General features: G+C 37.1%; 1 protein-coding gene across 2 annotated transcripts in view; it reads left to right on the top strand.

Annotated features, from left to right (window-relative positions):
- LOC150075226 (acidic amino acid decarboxylase GADL1-like) overlaps window positions 1-22838 on the top strand; it is a 153746-nt gene that overhangs the window by 22944 nt on the left and 107964 nt on the right. Inside the window, exon 1 of one of the 2 annotated variants that reach the window (XM_090388289.1) lies at window positions 6064-6224. The exons of the other annotated variant lie outside the window; for it this stretch is intronic. The gene's annotated coding sequence lies outside the window, so the exon portion shown is untranslated. Of the gene's footprint in view, window positions 1-6063; window positions 6225-22838 lie in introns of those variants that run through there. 2 annotated transcript variants of the gene reach the window in all.

Raw genomic sequence — 22838 nt, 5'->3', positions numbered from 1 at the left:
GTAATTAATTGTCTCATACAAGTTTTCAGAGAAGGTTCAAGTGCAATTTTGTCTCATGCCACTAACCTGAATCGACCATGTGTCGATTTTCCTAACTCTTCGAACGAGCAGTTCGCCTATTTTCTTAACTTTTCGAACCAGCAGTTCACCTACTGTCTTATTTTGCCGAATGAAAAATCGTGTTTACTGTGGAAAACTATGAAATCTTCTCAGAATACATCGATTTTATTATCACATTACAGTCTTATTTTCTCTGCCATAAAAACAGTTCCTACGACTTATGAAAATGATTTTTATACATTTTGCCTATATACATATAGTTTTGAATATAAGCGTTATTCTGCTGAATAACATTCAGACAGAGAATATATAATGCCTGGCTTCGTCATGAACAAATTGTTATCAATGAATTTGTGTGAGGGTAACCACAGTTCTACATGCTGAGGTCTACACTTGCCATCGATTACGTTTAGCAAAAATTGTGTATAATTACCAGAATGAGAGAAATTCGCTATTTCATTTTGAGTTGCGCGAATTTTTAATCATCTTGTACTTAGTTTTCACTCTTTTCTGAACTTTTTCTTCACAGTTTTTTTGTTCTCGTGGATAAAATTTCGTGGACTGAATTAGTCGATTTGAGTAGGGGGTTTGTAACTCATTGAATTCTCCCCGACTCAAACCGTTTAAGGAATTTCTGCCTCTCTTGAATTCATGTTGGATGTCAAATTTAAAAGGAAAAATTAGGCAAATAATTGAGCCTGTGTAATTAAACTCGATGCAACCAGTTCATCAGTAATGAAAGATCTAGATCGCTGATTCCCAGACTTTTTCTTTCATGTCCAACTTTTACAAAACTGCATGCTAAAGCTGTTACAATATTAATACTGTAATGAACAAAATACTTCAGTATCGTATTCAATTCGATTATCGTAAGCTGGCTTAAAAGATTTGGTTCAAGAGTTTATTTGACTGATATTTACTTTTCGTTCTACATTCTCATCGTGTTCAACTAAGAGATTTGCGCCTCCGTAGCCAGGTGGGAAGGAGCAGCAGTGCGTAGCATACGCTTCTTGATTAGACCGGGGTTCGAGCCCGTCACCACCAAATACGAAGATTGCGGAAAGGTCAGGGAATGACCACCGCATATCCCGGAGCAATATGGCCTTAGTTGCTAATGCTCCTAAAAACCAAATAACAAACAAACAAACTAAGAGATTTAAATTCGCTTAAGGTGGATTCTGCTAACTAAATAAACTTCTGGTTTAAATTCCAACTTACATTAAAAAGTTTTGCAGAACTCAGCTAGAAATTTCACAATTTTACCAGAGAGAACAGAATAATCAACTGTTCTCTGTTCTTCAACTGGAAGTTCTGATTTTTTGAAATAAAAGTCATTAGATTTTGAGTTCTTTAGCTCAGGTTAGTCATGTAGCTCCCCATGACTAACTAAGTCAACCAGTACTTCTTTTTCTTTGATAGCCAGATTATACGAAAAATGAACGAAAATTAGACCTCCAATAGTTTGAGAGTAACTTTTTATCTAAATGGGGGATTTCCGGGTTGAGAACCCTTGAGTGATTCTATCTATAGGATGATTGTACCAATTTTTTAATATTTTACTTGATCTAAGGTTTGAAATGAAAAGGAAACAGTTTTTTCACATTGTTTTATTACTATAATATCTTACAGACTTTTAATTTCAAAACGAGATACCTCGATCCGCCCTCAGAAGAGAAGGTAGTGCCTCCTTTTACATTTGAAAGTAGTAAGTAAACTGAGGAAACTCGTAAAACAAAGAGTTGCCTTGTTGAGAGGAATAAACTTATGAGAGAAATAAGATCGCCTGAAAGAACTTATGTTTTCAGTTCAAATTTTATCTGGAAATCCAGGAATATAAACAAAGACAATCGTCCAACCATTTGACGTATTCTTTTAGATCTAGACTTATAGCTGAACTTGGTTTAGTAAATCTTTACGAAGTAGATATACATTAGTTTTTCTCTTAATAATTCTGCGCAGTGGAAAATTGAGATTCACTTTCACCTGGTTAAATTTTTACATCTGTGTAAATGTATCCGTAAGGTGTGTGCGTATACCTATTTAAGAGTACGTATGCTATTTTATTTTGATCTTCAAAGAATTACTATTATTATTGTTATTATCAATTTATTTCCGAAGAAATGTCCTTTTACAGCTATGCAGCTAGAGGACATAAGTTATATATAGAGAAAAAACATAAAATACAGGCATATGCATTGCATACAGAGCCAGATACAATATACGGCCTTAAACAGCCACTGGTGAAGATACAAAAACATAAAGTTACAACAAGTACAAAAACATAAAGTTACAACAAGTACAAAAACATAAAGTTACAACAAATAAAAGTGCATCCGGATACATCGAAGCGTGGATATTGCGGTATCACAGAGAGTCCACCTAGAGCATGACTAAGGCATACATGTCTGCAAGAATGGAAGATCTGTAGGTTCTGTCCTTGCAAAGTTTCTTAGCGTCTATGGCTAATCTGTTAAATATTTGGAAGGAGTTGTGTGGAAACATGTTGTCCAAGGAGGACATGCTACGCAGCTTCGATCTGTATGGGGAGGTGTTGGACTGGCATCTTCTCCTGTCGGACGGTCTGGCGATGATATCCCAAATATCGGGTGACCTCAGTTTTCCGGATAGAAGCTGAGAGAGGGTAAGAAGGTTCCTAGAGATGATGTGATACCTCCAAGGAAGCGTATTAAGATTGGTGACCAGAACAGATTTTGAGATTGTAGGTGTTAGCCCGGCAACCCTATTTAGCCATTTCAAGATCCAGAATTCCAGGGAGAGGAACCTGGCTTGGTATGATGAGGGTGCTGAGGACCATATAGTCGAGGCATATAATGGAATTGGGAAAATACAACGAAGAATGTATTTGATGATAAGGTCCGGGTTATGGAAGTTGGAGATCTCTTGTTTTACTGCCCATAAAGCCGAATATGTTTTCGTTCGAGTGGCATTAAAGTGAGGCAAGAAGGTGAGGTCTTTGTCCCAGATGATACCCAAATCTTTATGTTGGGTGACTTTTTTTAACTGGAGAATTCGCAATAATGATGTCCACATTGTTGGTATTTTTCTTCTTGGTGATAGAGAGTTGTGCAGTTTTCTCTTTATTAATGGAGAGCCCAATCGCATGAAGGTAGTTTTCTAGTTCATGTAGCTGTCGGTTGGAGCTCACAGTAATAGACTGGAGAGACTGGGGGCATTTTGTGATGACGAAGAACTTAATATCATCTGCGTAGGTGGTAAAATTAGTACGGTTTGATAGGAACGGTTCTAAAGATGCGGTGAAGAGGGCGGCAGAGAGAACGCCCCCTTGGGGGAGCCCTCTGGAGCAGAGAATGTGGTGATTATGGTTTTGATTTCTGATCCATAGGATCCTGGACTGAAGGAGTTTCCTAAGGAGAACTAAGATGTTGCCAGAGATTTTGAAATAGTTGCACAGTATGGTACATAATGCATGGGTGGACAGATTGTCAAAGGCCGCCTTAATGTCGAGAAACACAATATCCAGTTGCTCTTTGTTGCTTAAGGTACTTTCAATTCTGAACAGTGTGTCCAAGAGGTTGGTGATCGTGGAACGTCCAGGTAGTACACTATGGAGGTATGGAGGTTTGTGGCCGAACATGTGATGGATGAGAGCAGGAAGTATGGCTTTTTCCAAGATTTTGAGAAAAGTGCATCCTACAGAAATTGGTCTGTAGTCATTAGGCAATTTTGGGTTAGACTTTTTTGGAACTGGAGAAACATAATATGTGTTCCAGATAGCAGGGTAAACTCCTGTTACGAGGACGGAATTGAATGCATCAAGCAAGAGATCAATGATATATACACTGCACAGTTTAACCATGAAAATAGGGAATCCATCCGGGCCAGTGGTAGACTTGTTGGGAAGACTGTTGATGACCTCAGTAAGGCGTTCCTTTGTGATGGCTATTTTATCCAGTGATGTCTGGTTAGCTGGTGGATTAACCCGAATAAAGGGGTTTGGGGCAGATAGGGGCTTAGTTGCGAGCGAGTTAGCCCATGCAAGGAAGGTGTCAGTGGACATGGGGGACTGTTGATTCTTGTTGGTGAAGATTCTTTTCCCAAGTTTCATTCTGTGTGCAATCCAGTCATTCTGCGCCTTCCTCCGAATGCGTAGGAAGCGTGCCCGGTGTTTTTTATAGAGTTGGTAGTCGGCTAGATCCCGTGTTTTTTGCCATTTCCTGTATAGTTTCTGTTTCATGATGAAGGCGAGTTTTGCGTCGCTGGTAAACCAGTTCTTGGTCCTGGGAGACAGGCGTACAGATTTGGAGGCCCCTTCACAGGCGATGTCTTTTAACAAGTTTGCTAAATTGGTAAGCGTTTGATCAGGATGGCTAGCAGCAATTTTTTTCCAGTCTGTAGCTTTTAGTCTTTGTAGGATGATTTGAGGTTGCATATATTTTAATGAGAAGATCTTGAGTTGGGATTCTTTATGGTCATGTTGTTCAAGTTGTCGGGGAGAACATAGACATTCACTATCAAAGGAAATTGGGAGGTGATCTGATGCAAACTTAAAAATCGGCGTTGTGAGAGTAAGATGGTCAAGGTTATGAAAGAAGAGGTCTAGGTTTTGATGTCGTCTTGTAGGTTGCGTATGGGTTAGTCTAAGGCCTAGAGATGAGAAGGAGCGTACGACGTCCTTCAAAGCAGCTTCGTGTCTTGGGGAGGGCATGTTGAAATCTCCTAAAACAAAGGTGAGCATGTGAGGCTTGAGGTGGGTTATAATCCAGGTAGTTAGCTCATCCCTTGTGTCGGTATTATGGTCAGGAGGTAAATATACCGCTACAACTTGAGTTCTCACTTCTTTAACTGTAAAAATTGCAGAAATGGCTTCAAATGCAGGGGAGTCGCTGAGTTGTGCACACACAAGGTGATGGATGTCTTTGTAAATGATGGAGACGCCACCTCCACGTTTGTGGTTCCTGCCGTTGCAAACATTTTTGTAATGGTGAGGAGTGGCCAAGTGGGTGAATTGTCTTCCATGGTTAAGCCAAGTTTCCTGGATACAGATGAAATCATATTCGTCGAGCAGGAGGAGAGATTGCAGGGGGGCCAATTTGTTAGCAATGCTGCGCACATTTTGCGAGAAGACCCTGATTGTGTGGCATGGATGGAGGTTTTTTGGAATAGATGATTGCTATTGTAGAGGACGAGTAAGCAGGGATTGCTGAGGGGACGGCCTTTTTTCGTCAGAGAAAGGTCTGATAAGTATGCCTGGAGGCCAGAAGTCGGGATCCAGAACTTTTTCGTAGGCAGAGGGTGAACATCTTACTAGAAATGAGGCGTAGCCAGTTTGCCTAGTTTTAAGCTGTTTTACTTCGATGCGGATATTGTATGCTGGATGGTCTCTTGAAGACGAGGAATTTTCTACTAGATACACAAATATACGTTCCAGTCTTTTGGCTGGTGAGCATATTATGTGTGCCCACCTATACTGTTCTTTTTGTCAGCAGTTCCAAATTAAGGACAGCAAAGTGAACTTTCTGTTTCTGATTTAGCTGTTGATCCTTTTGAGGATCACTGAGTGTTGTTGAATAATCTACCATTCCAGTTTTTATATTTTGTTGTTTTCCCTTAACCGTTTAAAAATTGTTCCCTGAAGTAAAGCTGCATTAATCGGTGATTAGCACGGAAGTTTCCATCACATAAATAATTCATGAAGCCAACGAGAGATTTTTCTAAAAAAAAAGGAAGAAGAATAAGAAGGCGAAGAGGAGTAAAAAGAACGCCTAAGATTATGTTTGATTTCATGAGTTTTCGGACCATCCTTAAATACATGAGTTTATATGTAAATCGTTTATTATTGATACGATCGATAACTTTAGCAAGAATCAGAATTTCATAAGTTAGTGGGATCAAGCTTTTCAAAAGATTCTCCTCCCCTTTGATTTACTTTCCCCACTGGGGTAGCCTATTCTTAGTTAAACAGGGGGTAAAAGTTGCATATAAAGAATGCAGCCGAAGTGCAGATGCCGTTCGATCGAGAAATCCATTCATCCTCCTCGACTTCGTAACACCGAGCAGTCGCACCAATAGCACTCAGGCTAACCCCAAAATAGTCAGAATACCATAGCAGCATTCAGTCGAAACGATGCACGCGCGGTGAACAGCGTGGAGAAGAGAGTCGGCTCCTAAAGAACTGTATAACGGTAAGTTATTCCTTTCAGCTTCTGTAAAGGTAGATGAAATCATTGGGCTCTACTGCATTTTTGCGCACAGTACTAATGGCAAATGTAGTCAAAAATGGTGGTTCTATAAATTTGGAAAGGTGCAAAATGAGACATTAAATGACAGTTGGTAAATATATGAAAAGTTCAACTTTGTATTCCTGACAACTAGTAACTGAAAGCAAATATTTATGGAACCACTTTGGAGGAAGGTATGAATATCTTTAATTTCTTCGCATTTTTTGTCTATCCGCACAGAATTTGGGTTGAATTGTCCGAAGTAATTAACTCAGATAAGATAACTTTTGAATAAGGATCTGTTATCCTTCCTTTCGTAACTAACCTCAAATATTACTGCAATAAAACCCGACCCAATCCCTGCAACGGATTTCAAATTATCTCTCGGATATGCAGAAATTCATATCAAAACCTCTTCCGTTAGATCAAACTATTTGGTTGATTAGGCTTACATTGTTATTTCTTTGAGTTTACAAGAGTACAGAAAACGATATGAAACTTTTTGGAGAAACGGACTGCGATATTTCACGTAGTGTATAATTATCATCCCTTTACAAACTGGAAACATTCCGAAAATTACCAAGTAATCATCAGCTAGTTATGATTACTTATTAACCTTAAAGAATTTTGTTTTTATTTATTTCTTTTGTTTAGTAGAAATAAAACTTTGTATGGTTATTCGAATTTAGCCTTTTGTCCTGCATCTCGATTTACTTCATTCTGCTAAAAGCTGTTAATAAAAATGTGATACGAACGTTTTTAATCTGTTGCATATTCCATCGATCCATCAAATATGTGCACATCTGGCAACAGCGATGGCTAATGCTTTATGACAACTGAATCGCCTAAAGAAATTGTACTATATTGAGTTATCTTTGTTTACATTAGAAAAATGGGTTCAAATGCCAGTACTATTTTTTTTTTTCGGATTTTTTTAATTATGCAAACGTAATTGTTTTATTTCATTGCATAAACAGCGAAATTTGTCATCATTTTATTTTATTTAGTTTATATGTATAACGTTATATGCATGTTAACTAATAAATATCTCGAACTAATATAATTATTATTATAAATTCATTCAAATGTTTTTTTTTTTCCTTCACGCTTACAGATAAAATTTCACATTTTAGAGTTATCAGCTTGCGCATATCATTAAATGTTCGTTTGTTTTTCCAGGTAAATGTATGTATGTCGCCCTTCTTGTTAACTTTTATTTAAAATGTTTTATTCAGAGTAGAGTATAGTAATTAATCTAAGAAGTACGTAAATTGAAATTTTATACAAATATAAAGTGGAAGAAAGTAAATGAATTAAAGGTAAGGTTATTTAATAAACTTAAAGTATAAATTGCTTCACATGATTCTTTTGCGCTGTTTATTATGGTTGCTAGTTTTGTGTCATTGAAGAACGAAAATTATCTTTTGGTTAGCTATGATCTTATTTAATGGATATTTGAAGCTCAAAATGTACTAGAATAAAACATTTGTATTTTAACTATTTTATGTTCTCTGTTCATTTAGTTTTTTTTTATATTTTGCTATATATATTTATATATACATTAAGACTCACTTATCACTTTAATGTAATATAGTTTATATTAAAAATTTACTTCTTAAAAATTGTTCCTTGAAACCTCATGAGACGAATTACTTAATTATCTTTTCAAATACAAATATTTATCGTATTTGAAAAATACAATAAATTCAAAAATAATACCGATCATACTGGATGGAATAAACTCTAGGAGAAATCATTTCTTGTGAAACTAGCTAACTCAACCCCGAATGCAAGAAGATTTTAGAAATTTAGCGCGGACCTTTCTAAAAATGTAGAAAGCGGTATACATGTAGGAAGCCATTATACTACCACAAAAGATGCTATATCAATCTTTTTTTCATGTTGTTTCTAGGTGGCTTATTTATTTATTATAAACTTGTGTTACAGATATATTTACGATGTAGGAGAAGATAGCTTTTAGCTGTTTATTATCTTTTAAACTGTTAACAAAATTGAATACAGAATATTATAAGAGAAATAATATAACGGAACTTTTAAGAAACAAGACTCAAGGTTAACAAAGTCTGCTTTCTAGTTAATATCATAAACGAAAACTAAATTCAGAGAAACTTCTATGACTAAATCCTTAGGGTAAGGTAATTACAAGTAAAACGTCATCTGAAAAGTTATAACAAAAACGTCTCTTTTATAACATATCTGTTGTAACAGAGACATGAAGGAATTCAGGAGGGCTTCTAACTACCCGTTCACGAATTGACATTTAAGCTATAATAAATATTCTTTATTCAGGATATTCGCAATGACAATTTTTTTTTTTTTTGGCTTCAGTTCTTGAATAAATTGTATATTTATTGAAAAACATTAATGAGGTGGTAGCCACATTTGACTTAATGACAGCTGCAGTAGACCCTTTTGGGAAGACCACCTATTTAAGGATGATAGGCGGTGGCATATTGTTACATTCCTTCCAAACTGTGGTGAATTCCTGAATCTAACGAATTCTTAGTGAGCACATTTTCATCTTGATTTCCATCTTTTCGTCCTTCAAGTGCTATATGGCAGCGGTCCCTTAAACGGTGATCTGCGTATTGCCGCCAGTTGGAAATTGGATTTTAATTGATCTGTGAGCATGCGCGTCTTTTCTCGCTATAAAAAATATGCACTTTCAGCAATATGTTCACTCATATAACTAAAATTGAAATAAAACAGCGAAACAAGGATAAATAAACGGTAAGCAAACGGCAAACTTTTCTAAAATGTTTTATTTAAGCATATGAAATATTTTAAACTGTCGCGCCATTATAGTATAACTGGTTCTCCAATTTTATTTTATTTTATTTATTATTATTATTATGTTGTTCTTGCTCTTTTATGTTATTTCTTCCTATTTGGGGGTTTCCACCTCTTGATAGGTATTGCTACAAGTACACAGAGTGGTTGTTATATCTGATGTTACTGTTGGTCGAAGAGCTCTCTGACTATTCTACAGGTGTTCAGGATTGCGACTTTCCGGAGTTCCTTGTAGGTGTTTGCTGGGAGATCTATTGTTGCTAGGCTATTATGATTATTTGGGACCATACCGGTGGCTGACACGATGATCGGAATGGTCGTTACTTGTTGCATATGCCACATCTCTTTGATCTTCTGTCTTAGGTTTGTGTACTTCTTGAACATTTTTTCATGGGTTTTCTGGAGATTGTCAGTGTTGGGTACCGCTGTGCCAATCAGATAGGCAGCCTTTCCCTTCTTGTCCACAAGGGTTGTGTCCGGTCTGTTGTGTGGAATTGTCTTGTCCGTGATTATGGCGCGGTCCAGGACAGCTTGTGGGTTGGGTCTTTAATACTGCCTGGGGTTCGTACTTGTAATGCGGTACACTTTCTTTGATCAACTGATATTTCCTCGCTCAAGAAATATTATTTTTCCATCTACAGATGTATTTAAATATAATGGTCGGTTTCCGTACGTCAGAATAAGTCTTAAATTAGACGAATTTAAGAATTCTTCTGTTCTAAGAAGTTTTATTTTAGCCAGCGGATTGTTAATCACTGGAACAAGTTTCCTCCATGGCTGGCTGAGACTGAACAGCATAGGGGAATTCACAGTCCAGCTGGTAGGTACATGAGGAGGGAAGTCACAGTTTATTTTATTTTATTGATATTATTAATTACTTTTTTACTGGTACAGAAAAAACCTAGGCTTCCTGGCACCATATAATTAATACTAAAACTAATATGAATATATTTGATTAAATGCAGCAGATCATAGCAGGGGAAACCGGGTTAAATTGTGTTACTTCAACTTTACAACCTGCGTTAATTTTATAGTAGCCGAGAGCTGAATAGTGCTCCATCATTTATCGTTTATCCAACGATAAACTAAGATAACTTTTTGGATAATTTCTTGGACTTTTTTTTAAATTGATTTATAAGTTGAATTTACTCCGATTTTATTGCTTAGCAATTTAATTTTTTTTTTTTTTTTTTTGTTGTTGTTGTTGTTTTGGGGACAATTGTAAGACGTTACAATCGACCCAGCAATTGTATAGACATATTATTTTATAGATTTTTATCTTAATTTTAGAGATAGCTTAGAAGAATTTATAGTAGGCATAGTGTAACTTTTAGGCAGTTCCTGTAGTTCTACAAATCGCGCCAAGTTCACTGTGACGCTGCACAACTTTGCAAACCCAGCCAGCGGTGGAACAGCGTGGGTTATGTCAATAATGTATTGTTCGTGTTTCTCGCCTGGTCACTTAGTTACCGGGATGCGCGATCTCCAGGATAGGACCTCTCAGCATCTACCCACAGCACGGAGAGCCGGACCAGGCACGAAAGATAGGAACACTCTGACGGTCACCGACACTATTGCCAGAGCGAAGGTAAAGGTGACGTGAAAGGGATTTGGGTATGGCTTACGGGTTGGATAACAGGGAAGGCAAAGAGGGAGATACTGTATTAGAAAAGACATCCCCCAGCGAAACGGAGCAAGGAAACCTAAAGAAGGAGGAGACCCTGACAGCCGCAGAGAGGTAAATCCCACACTAAGGAAGACCTTAGTATGAGCAGGTCTCCCACTCCCGCAAGAGCCCGCCTAGAAGAACTCGATTCCAGCAAGAAAGATCCTGCCTAGAGGTTTATAAACATATTATTTAACCAGCAAAAGAGAGAGAGAGAGAGAGAGAGAGAGAGAGAGAGAGAGAGAGAGAGAGATTGCCATTTTACGCCGTAAAAAGTGTGAATTAATTAACTTAATTCATCCTTTTAACAATGAATTAATTAATTATTGGAACATGGATCGTAGATCGTTTAGATATATAGTACTGTATAAACACATGAGGATCTAAAAAAAAATAAACTTATGCGACACTGTGCCACCGTAAAAAGATTGAAGCCTCACCTTTAAACGACAATAGATAAATTACTACTGAGCAGTTGTTCAAGCATTTTCAGTAAAGAAAAATGACTGTATACCATAGGTAGAATGTTTAAAGAGAGAAAACCAGGACAAACAGAATCAAAAGCATGAAATACAAAATATACAAAATAAAGTAAATCGAGATATTCTGTCCAATCTTGCTGTATTTACAAAGTTTACAAATACGGCGGAATTGGGAAGCGCAATTTTACGATGAGAAGCGGATGGTGATGGATGGTAACTAACAGGATCCGCTCTGCCTCCCTTTTCTTGTGAATTGCAATTATGTAATTGGAAGAATAACAACCACAAAGATGAACGTAGTTGAACAAAATGGTTACATAAAAAGAACAGGGAGACTGCATTTTGTAAAAAGGCGCTGAGAACAGTTGAATAATTATGAGGAAAAGCATCTGATTGTGACAATAAGAGTGGTTATTCTGACTTTATTCTGCTGAAACAATCGCAATGATCCTTTGAAAAAAGTGTTAAAATTGACTTACTTTGTGGTCGGAGGAGATTGTAACCATTCGTTTTTTTTTTGTTTTTTTTTTAAATATTTACAAAATGCAACTGTAAATATTTACAAAATCATTATAAAAGGGTTATAACATTCATCTTGAATGTTATAACCCTTTTACAATGGTTTATCTACAACTACAAAAGAATAACCTTTCTTGTATATAAATTTCATTATAAATAGCTTCAGTAAACGGTAGAAGAGTCTCGGTGAGAAACAAAAAGCATCTTTTCGAAACTCAAGCTCTATTCAGAAGAAAGATAAAAGAATACAATTTTATAAAAATACTACCACCTCCAAGTCCAGCTAACTTAATTTTAACTTACTACCAGATGAAAACTATAGTCTGAAGTACAGTTCTTCTGGTTGCGTTTATAGAAATTCTAATAAGGCGTACAATTAAACTGAGGTGCAGGATTTTTTTCACTCTGGAATTTGGGTCGTTAGTCAAACAGCAACGTCCTTGGGTATGGCTTACGGGTTGTATAACAGGCTTCTATATTGACGCCGCATAGCCATAGTTGTCTTGGAAATTAGAAAATAAGCCAATCCAGACGAAAACCATAGAAAACTTCAATTGACAGGATTCTAGCCTTATACTTTCCTACCCTGGTTCACTTCATTGCTAAAGATACAGCGGTCCTGAATTTTTCTGCTAATCCAGTCCAATAGTCATTTCTCCAAAAGAAAGAAAAAATATATATTAGAGCCGCCAATTTTTTTTGCAATGCCCACTTTTTACAAATACGTACTTTACTGTTTACCCCCACAACCTACCCTCTCCCTTTGACATTTAGAGAGACTCCATTTAATTACACGAATCGAGGAGATCCACCCTGTGAGCAATAAATTGATGCTGAGCAGCATTCCATTGCCCTCACAACAGACTTTCGAGGCTCCCTTAATTTATGTCCCGGAAGCGCCCGTACGACGAAAAGTAAACACAGAAGTTTTTATAAAATTTATTTCTTTTACTTGATCATTTTACACTTACTCGAAGCACTTAGAGATGTTTAATCTGTTTCTACAGATTAAATCGCCCCCATTTGATGGGAACAGTCCGAGTCTTTTCGAGAAAATTGAAATAAATTCTGGAATCGATGATCTAACACTATTCCTTCTTCTCCTACTGTTTAAGGACCTTGTGTAGGCAAAGAATGTTTTCATAAATGAAGAAACTGTGGCTACCAATGGAAAATGTCTTAGTGTATCTGCGATTGTTGCTGTTTTTTCAGAAGAGAGAGAGGCAACTGCCGGCCTCACGGGTATCCAGTGGATATAAAGACCGTCCTCTCCACATCGGGTGGAAAAGGCCCGGGTTTGAAACCCCTCAATGACGCAATGAATTTTTGTGGACTTTTCTCATAACGTGTGTGAGTTAATCGGTCTCTGGGGAGGGTTGTATGGGTTTTATCCCGGAAAATCGAGCTTCTTGTCCAGCAAACAGACAAATTGACTACAGAATACGCGCAAGGTATAGACACGATATACAAATCTACTTAGCCTTAGTTTCTTTGGCGCTTCGCATACAACAACATACAGGACAGGCAAAAGTGTCTTGAAGCTAGAGACGAGAGGAGGCTAGAGATGGAAAAGAATACTGCAAGTATAGTCAGCAGTTTGAACCGGGTCATAGTCGTAAGAGTTTTATTTTTTCGTAGAAGTTTCATATGACAACTCTTTTAAGCTCCAAATTTTTTCTGTGTAGCCCATATCAAAGGTAGTAAAGATCTTTAGAACAGAATAAAAGAGATATAAGAGGGGGGATCTGAGAGAATCCGTACCGATTGGAGATGGCTAAGTTATCGTTGATCCACGGATTAAAAGAGCTTTATGATCAATACAGGATAGGAAAAAAAGTGATCGAATATTTTTGCAGGGTTGTTAGATAAAATTCTCTCTCTCCTTCATAGTAAATTGCGAATTGCTACCTTTTTAACATTCACAGAAGGATATACAGGCAGATCTCGCTTTACGAGTTCTCGGGTTTACGAGTTTTTTTCCCCAAGTATCAACAAAATCGAAAATATGAACATTAATTGCAAAAAATGAATGTTAAACATTCATAAATACCGCATTCCAAACCACTTGCATATAACTAGCTATACAATACAGTGTACCCCGCTTTACGATATTAATCAGTTCCAGAGACACCATCGTATCGTGTAAATATCGTAATGTGAACCCAATAACACATTGTTTTTTGGTAATTCGTTTCAAGATCTCGGAAGTTGAAATTTTCGCTGTATAACTAAGCTATTTATCTCTCTAAGATGTCATTTTTAAGGTCGTAAGCATGACCTTAAGACCATATAAAAGATCATGAGCGTGGTTTATAAATTGTATTAGTTACCATTTCAAATAATTAAAATGCACTATACTTTCATCGTTATCATATGTTCCGTTATAAGAATCAATTTTATACGCTTCTTTGTGATATTTTTCTAAAGCACATTTCTGGAGGTCCCTACCGTAAAGCAATAAAAACATTCGCATTTTCCGGTTTATTGGGCTTTTCTGTTACTGCAAGCAATTATAAACGGGTAGTAAACTTGATCTTGCATTTGCGAAAATACCGATAGCTGGAATTGTGTGGTTTATTATGGTGAAATGCGTTTCTCGTTTACTGGAATCTTCAATCGTATAAAAAACAAATAAAATTTCAGAATCTTCTCTTCATTCCTTTTTTTTTTTAAGCTTCGTAAACTTGTTACTCCACGCGAATCGTGTTAGTTGCAATTTGGGTGTGCCGTTAAAAAATGCTTATGCATGCAATCGTGAAATTTATAATTAAAAGAGAAGATTATCTTGGAAACAAACGCCTCTTGAAACATTTCTGAAGAAGACGACTCCTTGTGCAACAAACCGAGTGCCCAGCCAATAATGAGTGATCAATGAGTGTGCATTTAGTCGATGATGATGATGAAGAATAAACATTCTTTAACATTTGGCCGCCGTAGCTTGGTGGTCAGGCGCGCAGGTGCATAAGTACACGTGCCTTGAGTGACCGGGGTTCAAGCCCGTGACTGCTGAATATGGTGCTGTTTCTTGTATTCAGTCTATCTTGTGAACTCCTCTGACCGTTTGGTCGTCCCGGAGTATAAACAGAAAATTTATTTATTTATTTGTAAGTCGTAAATAATTTCTCTATTATTATAATTTGCTTGATTTTACAGGCTACGTTTTCATTTCTTTCGGTAAATCAATCATTGTTTAAACATAAACTAATTAGCTAACTAATTTCATTGTTGGGAACGTAACCCCTATTTTTAACCTTATGTCTATGGGAAATAAATTCCCGCTTTACGAGAGCGCGCTAGGAACGAATTAAATCGTAAAGTCGAGAACTACCTGTATTTTTTAGTAGCATATTTTGATATATTTTTTCCGGCATTTGAAGGTAGCCAACTTTCATCTGAAAAAGTGGAAACGTTGGGTGAAAACCCATAGCCGGTGCGGCCCCGCGAGGCTAATGCAGCATTTTAACCGATTTCATTTATTTATTTATTTATTTTCGTGAAAATTAAATTAATTTCTTGAAAATGAAATTGATTTCGTGTTAATAAATTCATACTGAATATAAATTTCATTATGCGAAGCCCAGTGCAGCCTTATCTGTTGCGCATGCCTAATGCCGGCTCTAGTTGTGCCAAGTCGACATGCCTTGACCATCGTAAATGATAGTGATGATGCCCAGCCAGCATGCTAACCCAGTCAAGGGCTTGCAGAAGGGGAAAAAAAGTACAGTACGTAGTACGGAGAGCGAGAGCGAGGCAGTTACCTTTTGTTGTATTCCGGCTTCTTCAGAATTTCTCACTGCAGGGCGTTTTGGTTTGATTTTAGTTTGAAGTTAACCGTGTAAGTAAAAGAGAAATAGTCAGATTAAAGAGCGATAATGGATCGGTTAGGTCAGATGATTTGTAGATTCGTGAAGATTTTATCTAAATTACGGGAATTGGAGCTGGTAGGCCTGACGTAGCCCAGTAGTCAGGAGCGAGAGTGCATAGCACGTGTTCCTTGAGTGAACCGGGGTTCAAGCCCTTGACTACTAAATACGATAAATATTTGTATTGACGATTTATTGTAAACTCTACTGACTTGGTTGTCGTGCCGGAGTATAAACAGAAAATTTAAATTTATTATGAAATGGGAGGCAGTCAGAACTCTCACATTCATTTTGTAATTTGAGAAGTAAAACAGATTGGTCAGGAACAAGGGACGGATATAACTATCTAGAAATTTTGTGCCCATTTTTGGAAATGAATAATAAGGATTCAAGGCTTGCGTATGCAGTATGATCTTTACACTGTAAAAATAAAATGTAGTAGTAATTCGTACTTAGAAACAAGTGGCTACATCTGGATTTTAACCTGAAATATTATAGACCAGCGATGGCGAACTAATAGCCAGCGCAGGGGCGTTCCTAGGCCACGTGGTGCCCGGGTACCAATTGTAATTTGGCGTCCCCTATAAAATTTTCTTCATATGTGTACGTACATTTCAGGTTTTGAGGCGTCCGTTGAACGTTGGCGCCTGGGTGCAGTGCACCCCTTTCATCCTCGGTACGGTCCACCCCTGGACCCGCATACCACAAGCAACGTGAATAGTAAAATATACTGACCCATAAACAGTTTAAGCCATAAAAAGTTTTTTTTTTTTTTAATTTAAAAACACATTTGTTTTGTGGTGTAAGAGCCCCCCATCTAGCAGTGAAAAGCCTTAAGTATAATTATGCGCAAAATTTTGTAGCAACGAAGCCTCACTCCAGTATTGTTATATCTTTATAATTTTAGTCGTGTTTTTTGTCTTCCCAATTGCATGCAAAAACTGTATAATTTTTGTTACAGTTAATTTTTGGCACGCAGGCCGGAAAAGGTTTGCCATTGCTATTATAGACTATTGGTTACAAATTAACCAACTCCTGCTTCAAAATTAGGAGCGGCAGCAAGCAGCATTAGTAAAAAAGTTCATAATCGGAAATAACTGAAGTAAAAGTAAAATGGTACCAAAGAAGATACAATATGTATTAATATAATGCAGTTGACTTAGCAGTGATAGATAACAAGTGAATATTAATTCTATTTACTGCCAGATCCTGCAGGTGGGAATCATACGAATCCATTTTATTACTAGACTTCATACAAAGCGTTGGAACTACTTTGAGGGAAAGTCCAGCTCTAAAGAGTGTGTAATTTTTAGTAAGGACGAAGCCTATCAGTTTTATTTCGTGTCGGAACTCACAAGGAGGCAAATATGGAAACATTTAAATATTAGGTAACGTACATAGACATGGCTAAAAAAAAAAAAAAAAAAACGATAAACAAATAGCTAAATAGCATAAACATACTGTATATATAGTAAAGCTTCTCAGTGAAATGCAGGTGGGTTTGGACATTAGCGATAGTCCCCCCCCCCACGCCAGTAAACGCTCTTGTAATCACGTGCTAACATTTCAAGTGTAGAGAAAAATTTTGAGTTTCCATTTTAACTGTTTTGATTATTGTGAGATAGTGCTCTTTTTTTGTGGGAAATGATAATTGACGGCCACCCATCGAAGCAGTCGGTGTTCTGCTTCTGCTGCATACATATGCTTGAGTGAGCTGCTGAAGCTAAATTTCACATCTCAGTTCGAGTATACTGCACTGTCTGTCCAGTGGACATTTGCAGACAAATACTTCCTTGTTTGGTAAATTTTTCATACGGTGTGGTGACGATCGGGATGAAAATTCACTGCAGTAGTATATGGGTGGATAAGGGTTCTAGAGAGTAAAATAAGTTGAAGAGATTTGCTAGAGTTAGTACTGTACTGAGCTCAAAGCAATCGAGACAGAAGTGGTTTAAGTAGTCATTAGGTGAAGAAGATCGGAAGAGATAATAAGCGTTATTATTTTCAGAGGTTGCTTGGCCTTCGCTGAAAAAAGCACATATGAGAGGTGTAAATAGTTGTATTGGTAGTACTCCACCAATCATGACTCTGAGAAAGGCGTGACTAATGAGATACTTGTGGGCTTTTGATCAGCTTGAGCATACGAAGCATTTTCTGGACCCAGGACTAGACGCAGTTTTCTGGGCTTAGATTATTTGAATTTTTTATAATTTTGGGGTATTATTATTATTATTATTATTAATAGCCATATGGTACAAGGAAGCCTGAGGCTTATGCTGCACCAGGAAAAAAAAAAAGTTCCCAAGTCACCCTGAGAGAGAGAGAGAGAGAGAGAGAGAGAGAGAGAGAGAGAGAGAGAGAGAGAGAAGTAGAAGGGAATCACCAAGAAAGAGAAGAATGATGATATCCAGCTCGGGACCCTGGGTGTGCCAAGCCCATACTCACCAGATGTGAGCCCCCGGGGCAATATATCATGTAGTATACATAATACTGTATATGGAATTAATATGTATGAGCGGATTTTATTGTATGTTGTTTTGTTTTCTATTTAAGTACAGTATTTTTCTTTTGTTATTTCAATTTTCCATTTATATATTGTTCGTTATTTTTTTCGAAATAGATAAAAAAATGCTAAATATATAAGTAAACTGTAATGTAAGTAAATTTTGGAATCCAAGGCTGCAGTTCCCTCTTCAATGTCCCCGGGATCCAGCTTTATTTAGCACTCTAGTTAATACTAAAATGTATTTTACTAATGCTAAAATCTTATGTACTCCGATAAGCCCTAGTCAATCGATCCACCTAATAAAACAGCGCCTGACTGTAGCTGGCCCTTACTAACTAGAAAAATTTTCTAGTTAGTAAGGGTTCGTTATCAACTAGGCGTAATAAGTAATTTCTCAACCAAGCCTAATAAGTAATTTCTCAACTAGGCGTAATAGCATATAACATATAGGTTAGTGCAAAAAGCATAATTTTAACGTAGCCATGAATGCTTTCACAACGAGTTGCCATGGTATTGTGCCAGTGGAGAATACCATCACCCAGACGGCACCGTTTGAAATATGGTTTGGGATAAAGATCTCGGTTATCCTCATACTATCCCTATTAGACTCAGGAAAGCAATAAAGATGTAGGAAGGTGATAATAGGAGAGGTAGACGAAGGAAATGCCGTAGAAGGAAGAAAGGGACAGTTACTCCTTCACCTCACACTACTCAAAAGCTCATAAATTCCTCGAATAGGCAACGCTTCCCCAGTAGAGAAGATTTTTGTTACCTATTCTCGGAAACTCAGTGACCATCAGGCTCCCAGACAGCACCGTTTTGAAATATGGTATGGGATAAAGTTCTCGGTTATCCTCATACTATCCCTATTAGACTTAGAAAAGAGATAAAGATGTAGGAAGGTGATAGTAGGAGAGGTAGAGGAAGGAAATAAATGCCATAGAAGGAAGAAAGGGACAGTTGCTCCTTCAACTTACACTCAAAGCTCATATATTCCTCGAATAGGCAACGCTTCCCCAGTAGAGAAGACTGTTGTTACCTATTCGAGGAAACTTAGTGGCCATCAGTCCCCCCCCCCCAGACGGCACCGTTTCCAAGCTTGTTGGCTTCTCTTCGGTGGGTGGGCAGGTACCCTGGTGTTGCAATAGTGACAACCCAGTTATGAAGTATAACTTCACAATATGAGAGATGCCTGATAGTGTGCAGTGATATACTTCATAACTGGATTGTCACTATTGCAACGCCAGGGTAGCTGCCTACCCACCGAGGAGAAGCCAACAAGCTTTGAAACGGTGCCGTCTGACTGGTGGTATCCGCTGAGAATAAGTAACAGTAGTCTTCTCCACTGGTGAAGTGTTACTTATTCGAGATAGTACAATACCATGGCAACTCGTTGTGAAGGCATTCGTAATATGAGATATAACCAAAACGATGCCAATTTAATTAATTAATTTAACTACTTTGGTAGATGGCTACGTTAAAATGATGCTTTTGTACTAACCTATATGTTAGTCATTCTACCACGTAGCATAATTTCTCAACTAGGTAATAAGTAATTGCATATTTCACTTTCAAATACTGAATGAACCGAATGAGTGTAAAATATTTCCAAATATCTAAGAAAAAACGCAGTGATAGTGTCACTAACATTTTTTCGCACACAGTCAGTGCTTACTATAAATGTGTGTGTATGTGGAGGGGGAGGATAAGAATATATATGGTATATACAGATAAGAACATAAACACTTTATAGAGGGGTGAGAGAAAGTAGACAAAGCACCATAAAAACCATAAGCATGTTTATGGTTCTTATCTCTCTCTCTCTCTCTCTCCACATAAACACTGTGTTTATGTTTTCTCTCTCTTATAATGAGCATAGCTATGTATGAAGAAATATCAAACGTCACTCTTATTTCCTGTTTTTTTTTCTTTTAAAAATAAAGATACCAACAACTAAGATTTCCGTGTGGGCCTTGCAGCTTGTTCTTTTTGAAACGTTTAATGAAATAGGGCCTTTTCGTAATAAAAGTTTGGAATTTATGTGTTCTAAAGAGATTCTAGAAAATATTTTTTGAAGTCAAGGAATCTCTAAAAACCTTTTCGGGAACATTCTCTATATAAAAATGTATACAAAAGTATCAGGAATAAAGGGAAAGTTAATGATCGAATGACCTAAGTTTTTAATTCGTTTGTAATTGCACTTCTCAGAAAAAAATGAAGTTAACATGCCTCAGGAATGCAGAAAGTCATATAAGCGTGGTTGATGATGAACAGGAAAATAACTTTCGTGCTAGTCTTTCTTTGTTTTGTGTAGCCATTCCACAGTGATCGATGAGGAAACTGACACACCAAATATAAGAGATAATTAAATATAAAATAATAGGTAGCCTAAAAATTTCAGTGATATCAGCTACGGATAACAAATACAAATTACTTGAATGGAGCGTACCTCTCTGGTTGTATGTCAATTAGTTTACAAAAAAAAAAAAAAAAAAAAACAAGGAAAAAAGTACTGTACGATAACATTAAAGGCAGTTCGTACCATTCCTGAAAGTATCAGGCCGTACTGCTTCACTTTCAACTGTAATCTAGTTCATATGTTTTGCTGTATGTTATATATTATATTTATAATATTAAAATCGGCTAGTGTTCACTGGCCGATTTGAATATTTTATGGGAGTTGAAAAAGTCCGAAATAAGTAATAGGGAACCCCCTACATACTACATCAGAGATCAGTTAATTATATTTCCTGGTTGAAGAGGCCCTTAAGAATTAGTTCGTGAGGCAAAACAATTCAAAGACTTTTTCTGCATCAGTAAAAGAAATAAAATATAAAATAATAATGATAATTTAAAATATCCATTCCCACAAAGTAACCATCCAATCCTGCTTTGAACTTAAACGGACTCTCTGCCTTTGCCATTTTGGGAGACAACTTAACAGCATTAGCAGTCTTCTGTTATTCCCTGAGATGTTATATTTGTGCCTATTGGTTCTTGCTTTACTTATGAAGGAGACCAGACCTTCCACATTCATTTTATTCGCCCCTTCCATTTTATACACCTCGATCATATTCTGCTTAGACAATCCAGCCATTAAACTTTGCAGTACACATCTTCTAAGCTGTTTTTCATGATCTGCACCGATTTGAACTCATTATAATGTGGCCGCCCTTCTTTGAATCCTCTCCAAAAGTTCCGTGTGTTTTAGGTGTGGTCTCCAGACCGGAATACAATATTCCAAATGCCGTCTAAACATAATCTTGTACTGAAGGATAATGGCATCGTTCTCCCCACGAGCAAAGGTCCTATAAATTCATGGAAAGGACACTGTGTGCCTTACTAGTCGCTTGTCTACATTCTTTGTAAAACTTCATGTGAGATTGAATTGTATTCCGTAAATCTTTTTCGAATAGAAACACTTTCAAGTCCCCCTTCACTAGTTTATACATATTTCCAAGATTTCTGTTCCTCAAATGCATAACTTGACGTTTCGAAGCATTAAACTTTAGTTGACGTTCTTCGCACTATATATGCAACCGATCCAAGTCTCTTTGAAGCAACACGGCCTGGCTTAAATTATTAACCACTAATCCCACCTTCAAATCATCGGTAAACTTTGGCAACTTCCCTTTTGATATTCTCAATAGTATTTATTAAAATTAAAAATAGGAGGGGATCCAACACCGATCCTTAAGCAAACCCACTTGTTTCGCATCTTTTAGCCAGCCTCCCCGCAATCCAGAGATCTTATCCATAGTCCCAATTTCTTCCTTATACAACAGTCTTCCATGAAGGATAGTATCAAAAGATTAGTAAATTTTTTGTCTGGATATATAATATCAAAATTGTTTCCAGTATCCAACTCTTTAATGATTTCATTGTTTTATGTAATTTACCAAATCCCCTTAAGGAACCAATGCTGGAATCTATTGAGAATACCATTCTTGCTGAGATGGCATTGAATCGTATCCTTAACCGTAGTATCCTAACCGTAGACGCCACTGTATCGACTTCTACCGTCCCTGTCGACTTCTCTTTAACATGATCTTTGTGGATTGAGAAGACGTTAGCACTTCTCCAGTTCAAGGAGACCTTCCCGGAATCTAATGATGGTCTCATTAACATTCCCAACTGTTTGATATACTCACATACAGATTTTTTAAATGTATACCATCCTCTCCTAGAGTGTTTCCTCCTTTTAACTTCAGTAGCATTTTCTAACAAATGCTTCTCTGAGATTATTGTCACCTATTTTACAGCAATCTGGCACCTTAGCTTTCCCCCAGAGATTTTGTTTTTGACTCTAAATATCATTGAAAAAGTATCTGTTCAACTCATTTGCCGTTTCTACTGGTTTTCTATAGTTCTGCCATTGCAATAAACTATTTTATTTACTCTTATTTTGCATTCAAATAAGAAAATAAATCTCTATCCCCTATCCCCTTTCTTAATTCTCTTTATCAATGTTTTCTCGTAATCAGTTTTCACCCGTTTCTTTGCATCAGTGGTTTTATTACATATTCTCTTATAATGCTCATAAAAATTAGAAGCATGCGATTGTCTGTGACTGGCCCATACTTGTTTCATTTGCTTAGACTATCTGTTATCCTCGTCTGTCATCCATTTTGGCAACTTATGGTTATGGAACTTAACTACTGGTACGAGGTTAAGGAAATCAAGGCATACGCTTCGAGGATAAATCCCTAGAAGCGTATGCCTTGATTTCCA

The sequence above is a fragment of the Mastigoproctus giganteus genome, chromosome 14 (genome assembly GCF_048544385.1).
Source record: "Mastigoproctus giganteus isolate SK-2022 chromosome 14, ASM4854438v1, whole genome shotgun sequence".
In the NCBI taxonomy this organism is placed as follows: Eukaryota; Metazoa; Arthropoda; class Arachnida; order Uropygi; family Thelyphonidae; genus Mastigoproctus; species Mastigoproctus giganteus.
This window is presented reverse-complemented; position numbering and strand designations above follow the sequence as displayed.